Genomic DNA, 8193 nt, shown 5'->3' on the forward strand with positions numbered 1-8193 from the left:
GTAAAAGAGAAAAAGAAAAAAAAAGAAAGAAAATTGAATAGATGGACCTGCTATCAGATTGAAATAGGACTGAAATTACTTCGTTTTCCCCTAGAAGTCAGGCTATGAAGCACTTTACAGTCCATATACTAAGCAGGCGGTGAGACTTCTGTTCTTGCAGAGTTTGGCCCCGTTGGGCTGAGCTTAGTGTAACGGCTCCGTCCTCCACTAGATGGCGCTGCTAGCCTACTGGGGTGGATCGCTGCCGCGCTCGTAGGTGCCTATGCGCGTGCGCGGGAGCGGGGAAAATGGCGTCCTCCGGCTCCCCAGTCTGTAGCGTGGGAACTTTTCTCTCCGATCGGCAGTCGCGCACCCGTCCTCTGTCTTCAGCTTTCATCCACTTCTCGCTTCTTCGCTGTCCGTGACCGAGCCCCAGGCGGCACCTCTCTCCCGAGTCCTGTCTCAGATGCGGCTGTTTTCCCCGCCCCTTACTTCCGAAGGACTGCGGCCTTGACCCGCTCCGCCCCTCTGCGGGAGGGTCTCACCGAGCGACGGCCGAATGCCGGCTGCACCCCGGAACGCCCGCGGGACCCCGCCGCTGCCGGAGCCCCGAGACTGTGGCCAGGTGCCAGCCCGCACCAGAAAAAGTCCGCGAGACGGCGCAGCAGCGGCGTCTGGGGGATGATGGGAAATCACAACACACACCTGGCACCAGGCGTCCCCCTCAACGACCCTGTTCCAGCACCAGCGAATGTGGCCGTTTTGCGGGGTCTGCCGGGACCGGGTGGCCTCAACAGTCTCTACCAAATGTCCTTCCGGCAGTGGCACCGCTTTTCTCCGTGTGGCCCTTCCCACCAGAGCACCGCCAGGTAGGGAGCTGCGGAGTTGCAGCCTTTGCGCTCCCCTTGTGTAAGTCTCGATGGGATTTAAACCCTCTCCTTTCTCCCTTTTTAGCTCAGTCCCTGCGGCTGTTTCCAATTTGCCACTTTCTCTCCAGCTGCTTTTGGGGAGGGGTGCTTTTCCCGTATTCTCCCCCCCCCCAGTCTCCGTCCTCTCTCCACCCGCCGCGCCTTCTTGCTCCCCAAATTCACCTCTCCACCCCACGTACCTCCTGAATCCTGTGGTTTAGGTTGTGCGGATTGTTGCGTTAATCATCAGATCAGTTTTCTAGGTGTGTAGGATGGTTTAGTGTTGGTCTGGCTGTATTTCATGGACGCGAGACACACAAAAAACTTCCATGCTGTTCTGCCGTCTTGGCTCCCCCCTCCAAGATAAGTGTCCTCTTAGTCCCCTTTATCTTTTTCACTCATCCCCCCACAGACCTCCCCTCTGACATACCTTTTCTTTAAAATTTTCTGCAAGTTTTTTCAAATTGTCACAAATGCCCCCCAAATTTTTCAGTGTACTTATTGAAACAAAAAAAATCTATGTGTAAGTGGGCCCGTGCAGTTCAAACCCTCGTTATTCAAGAATCAGCTGTGTTCTCTGTGCTGTACATTACATTCCCATGATTTGCTTATTTTATATCTGGAAGTTTGTACCCCTTAATGCCCTTCACTTATTTTGCTCACCCCAACCCCCTCCTCACTCTGGCAATCAACAGTGTGTTTCCTGTGTCTATGAGTCTGTTTCTGTTTTGTTCATTTGCTTTGTTTATAAGTTCCATATCTCGGTGAAGTCATGCAATATTTGTCTTCCTTTGACTTATTGACTTGGCATAATATTCTCTAGGTCCATATCCGTGTTATCACAAATGGCAGGACTTCCGTCTTTATTATGGGCTGAGGAATATTGCATCGTGTGTACGTCTTCTTTATCCATTCGCCTGTGGATAGACATTGAGGTTGCTTCCGTATCTCGGCTATTGTAAATGATGCTGCAGGGAACATAGGGGGCCATACATCTCTTCAGATCGGTGGTTTTGTTTTCTTCAGGTGAAGACCCAGAAGTGAAATTGCTGGATCACATTGTAGTTCTATTTTTAGTTTGTTGAGGGAGCGCCATACTGTTCTCCATAGTGGCTGCATCAATTGACATTCCCCCCAGCAGTGTGGGAGGGTTTCCTTTTCTCCACAGCCTCGCCAACCCTCGTCATTTTTTGTATTTTTGATAAGAGCCAATCTGACAGGTGTGAGGTGATAGCTCGTTGTGGTTTTGGTTTGGAGTTCCCTGGTAAGTCGTGGTATGGAGCATCTTTTCAGGTGCCTGGTGGCCATCTCTGTGTCTTCTCTGGAAGAATGGCTATTCAGGTCCTCTGCCCATTTTTGAACTGGCTTGTTCTTTTGATGTGAAGTTGTGTAAGTTCTTCATGTATTTTACTTTATTTTTTTGAGAGAGAGAAAGGGGGAGGAGGGGCAGAGGAAGAGGAAGAGGGAGAGAGAGAATCATAAGCAGGTTCCACACTCCGCGTGGAGCCTGGCGTGGGACTCAGTCTCGTGACTGTGAGATCACGACCTGAGCCGAAATCAAGAGTCGGACACTCAACAGACTGCACCACCCAGGCGCTCCAGATATTAACCTGTTATTGAATGCATGGTTTGCAAATATCTTCTCCCATTCAGTAGGTTGTGTGTTCATTTCATCGATGGTTTCTTTTGCTGTGCAAAAGCTTTCAAGTTTAATGTAATCCCATTTATTTTAGCTTTGTCACCCTTGCCTGAGGAGCCTGGTCCAAAAAATATTGCGGAGACTGATGTCAGGGAGCTCACTGCCTTTGCTTCTGGGAGCTTTATAGTTCCAGGTCTTACGTCCAAGTCTTTAATCTATTTTGAGTTTATGTTTTTACACAGTGTAAGATAGTGGTCCGATTTCATTCTTTTGCATGTATAGTCCAGTATTCCCAACACCATTCATTGAAGAGACCGCCTTTCCCCCCATTGTATACATTCTTGGCTCCTTTGTCATAGATTAATTGACTATGTATGGTTGGGTTTTTTCTGGCTCTCTATTCTATTCCACTGATTTATGTGTCTGTTTTACATTATTTCTTAGAGACAGCCAAAGCAAATAAGGTAAAACAGTAACATGCGCTTAATTAGGCGGTGTGATTATAGGTGTCTATATTATTTTTTGTATTTTTCTCTATGTCCGAAATATAATTAATTTGTAAATGTAATTTCTATAAAATGTGGTTTCTGAATTGGAACGCATTATACAAATGTTAGGCTATTATTATTAATATGAATACCACCATTACTTAGTCAATGTATGGACATAACTTGACAAGATAATGCTAAAGTCGGGAGGCAGCCACGGTGTAATGCAGTTACATAGTCCTAATGTTCTAATTTCCTTTAGTTGTTTCTTTAATCACATGTGGATAAAGAAGAGTGGTTAACAAAACAATAAAATGGTCCCAACCTGGAATATTTCCCTCAATGCCGGAAGTATCAATAGAGAAACCTTGGAGAAGATCAAACACCAGTACAGTTTTCCATCCTTAAAGTCTGCTCAGCTCTCTCCTCCTCTACGAACCCTTCTGTGGCCACCCTTCGTCCTGGTCAGAATGGGCTTTTCCCGTGCTCGTGCAACATTTCGTCACAGGCCGTGTTACTAGCTTTTCGTGACTTCGTCTCCCCCGCTGGACTGTGAAACTGAGAGCAAGGATATTTCTGTTTCGCCTCTTGTATCCCCTGCTGAGATGATCCTTACTTACTCACGCTTTAAGCCTCAGGTCAGGTATCACCTTGTTGAGGAAGCATTTCCTGACTCACCTGATTTAGGTTAATCTTCTTCCTCCGTGTCCTCATATTACCTTATGCCAACCTCTGCCACGGTGTGCATCACACTGAATTATTATCCCATGTTTATCTTTCTTTTTTTTTTAAACTTTGTTTTAAATGTTTATTTTTGAGAGAGAGAGACAGAGCGTGAACAAGGGAGGGGCAGAGAGAGAGAGACAGAGAGAGACAGAGTGTGAACAAGGGAGGGGCAGAGAGAGAGAGAGAGACAGAGTGTGAATAAGGGAGGGGCAGAGAGAGAGACAGACAGACAGACAGAATCTGAAGCAGGCTCCAGGGTCCGAGCTGTCAGCACAGAGCCTGATGTTGAGCTCGAACCCACGAACCGCGAGATCATGACCTGAGCTGAAGTCAGACACTCAACCGACTGAGCCCCCCCCAGGTGCCCCTCTCTTTCTCTCCAAAGAGACTCTGAACTCCTTGATGTTTGGAACTGTGTCCTCAAGGGTCCAGCAAAGGGATTGGTCCATAGAACGATCTTAATAATGGCATATTGAAGTGTATCTACTTAATTAAAGAAAATGTACTAATAATGTAATTAAAAGTCTTAATTTATACTTATGTCGCAGATGCTTTGGCTGGATTGGAGTTGAGATATAGCTGATGTGTGGTGTTGAGTTCTAATCGTCATTATTCATCTGGTTCTGAGCATAGAAGCACCTTTAAAATAAAGCATAACCTAGTGGAGGGTCTATACAGAGGTGACAGTTTTCTTTTCTTTTTTTTTTTTTTTTAACGTTTTTATTTATTTTTGAGACAGAGAGAGGCAGAGCATGAACGGGGGAGGGTCAGAAAGAGAGGGAGACACAGAATCGGAAACAGGCTCCAGGCTCTGAGCTGTCAGCACAGGGCCCGACACGGGGCTCGAACTCACGGACCGCGAGATCATGACCTGAGCCGAAGTCGGACGCTTAACCGACTGAGCCACCCAGGCGCCCCCAGAGGTGACAGTTTTCAAAATTATCATAATTAACAGGGGAGAGTAACAATTTTGTCTGATCTTTTGTTTTTGTTAATTTTCCTCAAGTCCTATCTGATCACCTGTTTAGCAGTAATGTGTAGAATACACTAGCTGGTTAAACCAAATACCTATTCTGTTAGCTTTGGAATAACATTAACGATATGTATTAAGCACTCAATAAATTCAAAGGAAGATATAGATACTTCTATTTCATCCTTCCCAAAGTATCTCCCGAGTACTATTATTACTTCATGTTAAAGATGAGGAAACAGAGACTCACAGGGATTAATTAAGTAACCTGCCCAAGGTCACTCAGCACTTAAATCTGGGTAAGCCGACTACAGAATCGGTGTTCTGAAACATCTCTACTATGCCACACTTGCTTTTTGGGGCACCTGCCTGGCTGGTGAGTGGAGCATGTGGCTCCTGATCTCGGGCTTGTGAGTTCGAGCCCCATGTCGGGTGTAGAGATTACTTAAAAATAAAACCTTTAAAAAAAGTACCGCACTTTCTTTTTAAGAAGTGTGCTCGACAGGCTCTAAGATGGCCTCGAGGTGATCCCCGTGTCCAGGTATGCACTCCCCCTTCTGTGTGAGCTGGCTTCAGTGATTTCCTTCTAACGAAGAGAAAATGACACAGGTGATGAGAGATCACTTGTGTGATTAGGTTACCAGAGACCGTGACCTCTGTCTTTCTGGCCAACTCTCTACCGTGATGGCTTTGATGAAGCCAGTTGCCACGTTTGAGGAGTCCCATGTAGTAAGGAGCTTAGGATGACCTGTGGCCGACAGCCTAGCTACACATTAGGCCCTCGGTCCCACGGACAATGACAGAGAAGTTAATCTTGCTAACAGTCACGAATTTGGAGCAAATCCTTTCCCGGTCATCCGTCAGAAGGGAACCCAAGCTCAGGTGAGCACTTTCATGGTAGCCTCGTGTGGAACTCTGAGGCGGGGGACCCAGATGAGCAGTGCCCGTACCCCTGACCTACAGAAATGCCGAGATAATATGTGGGTGTTGTTTTCAGCTGTGATACTGTGACCAGTTTTTATGCAATGACAGAAGATTAATGTGGCCATTCAAAATATTGGCAGAACTAAGTTATATACTAACTTTTGCACTTACATGAGCTTCTATGTTGTGCAGTGTTTTACGTGCCTTATATGTATTAACTCATTCAATCCCCCCAACTACACCATGATGTAGGTACTGCTACTACCTTCATTTTCTAGGTGAGAAAACAGGAGGTACCAAGGTGTTTAGTAATTTGGTGACCACGTGTATAAAATGGCCGAACTTGGATATTCATCCAGGCATTCTGGCTCTGAGAATCACATGCCCCAACCGCTCTGCTGTATTGATTCCAACGTCATACTTTCTGGAAAAGGCGCGTGAGAGAACTTGGCTACTAAACCTTAATTAGAAATGTTATTTACGAACATTTATTTTGAAAGCATGGTGTCTTAAAAACAGGTATCACAAGGAAATCTAGTTTTATCGGTCACAGCTTTAGCGAGTAAGGTCTCCCCAAAGGCAATCATGGAATATGAGAGATTGGGATCTAGACAGAAGAATCTTTGAACAAGCTCTTGGATATTTTCTCTCTTCTAACCTGGCTAAACACTCTCAACTAGGATGACAGGCTCTACTGCAGTTTACTCTTGGAATTCCTGCTATTCCAGAGATAAAAATGGAAATGATCACGTATTAGAACCTTGGCGTTTCATATTTGGTTCCCAATCATCTTTGGTTCCGGTAGTTGGGAAAAGATGGGAGGCATTTGTATTCCAAACAAAGCACTGAGATTGAAAACGGGATAAAAGAGAGAAACATTACTTTAGCCCTGGGGAAATTAGACATTATTTCCCACATCTTCCCTAGTATGCTGTCAAGTTTTACACAGGTTAAAATATCTTTCTACTGAGAAACACTTATAGTCACCACAAAGAACACCTAGCTATTATTAGAGTTCCGTATGATGGAGAACTTCTGGGTGACAGACACCAATGGCAGCCGCCTATGTCCCGGTATTTCACCATTTCATCCGAAAGCAATATAGACCAACAAGAAGAGAAAAATGAAACTACCCAAACCATACCCTCACCATAACTTGAAGAAAAAGAATATCTCAGCCTCAACATAACTGTAGTAAGAGGAGAGAGAACACCAAATCCCAGTGTGTTGTTTTCTCACCCTTCCACCTGCCCTCTTACAAGGTTTTGTGGTGAGCAAGGCTGGTTGAGAAAACCTGAGGGGAAAAAAGAAGAGGGAAGATAGCTAAAAAAGCCTAAAGTTGTATGAAAACCACCACCAGAAAGACCAGGTTCACCCTATAGGTTTTCAAGTGGTTAGGTGGAACAGAGCATAAATACAGGAAAGAAACAAGCATATGTGATTGAAGGGGACGTCCTTGGAACACATAGGTTCTGGAAAAGAAAAAAAGGTGAAAAGCGACAGAGAACTCTTTGTCAATTGAGTGGTGAAGGGGGAAAGACAAAGGGCAAAATTTAGAGCTAACATGATGACAGGGAACCACAAAATCAGAGCACATGAACTCTCTCGTATCACAAACAGAAGCGCAAATTTATTAAGTATCTGGACTTTGTTATGCTGACAGAAGAGGGCGCCATTAAAGTAGGAATCTCAGAAAAAAAACCACAGTATAACAGATGAACACCAATAAAAAGATTAGCATATCTCTACAGAGTTGTTGCCAAGAGAGAAAAATTTATAGCACTAAATGCTTAAAACAGAAAGAGGAAGGACCTCGAATCAATCTAAGTGACCACCTCAAATAAACGAAAGAATAAAATAAACCCAAGTAGAAGAAATGAAATAATAAAGAGCAGAAAGAAATGAAATTGAAAATAGAAAATAGAGAACATCAATGAAACAAAAAGTTAGTTCTTTGAAATTATCAATAAAATTGACAATCCTCTCTAGCAAGACTGAAAAAGACAAAAAGAGAGAAGATACAAATGACCAATATCAGATATTAAACAGGGGATATTACTGCAGATCCTTCAGCCTTTATTTTTAAAATTTTTTTTAAAACATATGAAATCATTTTATTACGCATTAAATTTGATTTTACCGGTTGTTGAAAAAAAATAAAATAATGGTAATGAAAGCAAATATATTGTTATCCCTTAACATAAATATGGAAGCTTCACGAATTTGTGTATCATCCTTGCACAGGGGCCGTGCTAATCTTCTCTGCATCATTCCAGTTTTAGTATATGTGCTGCTGAAGCGAGCGCTCCTTCAGCCTTAAAGAACAGTAATGCAATACTACGAACATCTCTACCGACATAAATTCAAAAACATGGATGAAACAGACCAATTCCTTGAGAAACACAAGCTACCTAAACTCACACAATACAAAAGAGAAAATATGAATAGTCCTATAATTATTTTAAAAATTGAATTTGTAATTTAAAAGCTTTCATAAAGAAATCTGACCCTAATCATTTCACTGGAGAATTCTCCCAAACACTTGAGAAAAATTAGTAT

At 43.6% G+C, this 8193-nt stretch overlaps 1 non-coding gene across 1 annotated transcript; it reads right to left on the reverse strand.

The window, feature by feature from the left end:
- Positions 1 to 7834: 7834 nt before the first annotated feature.
- On the reverse strand, positions 7835 to 7940 carry LOC128773946 (U6 spliceosomal RNA). Its single transcript, XR_008418439.1, has one exon. It is a non-coding gene; the product is annotated as a U6 spliceosomal RNA (small nuclear RNA).
- Positions 7941 to 8193: the final 253 nt, after the last annotated feature.

This window comes from Panthera pardus, unplaced genomic scaffold, assembly GCF_024362965.1.
Source record: "Panthera pardus isolate Hobbes unplaced genomic scaffold, ASM2436296v1 HiC_scaffold_27, whole genome shotgun sequence".
Classification (NCBI taxonomy): Eukaryota; Metazoa; Chordata; class Mammalia; order Carnivora; family Felidae; genus Panthera; species Panthera pardus.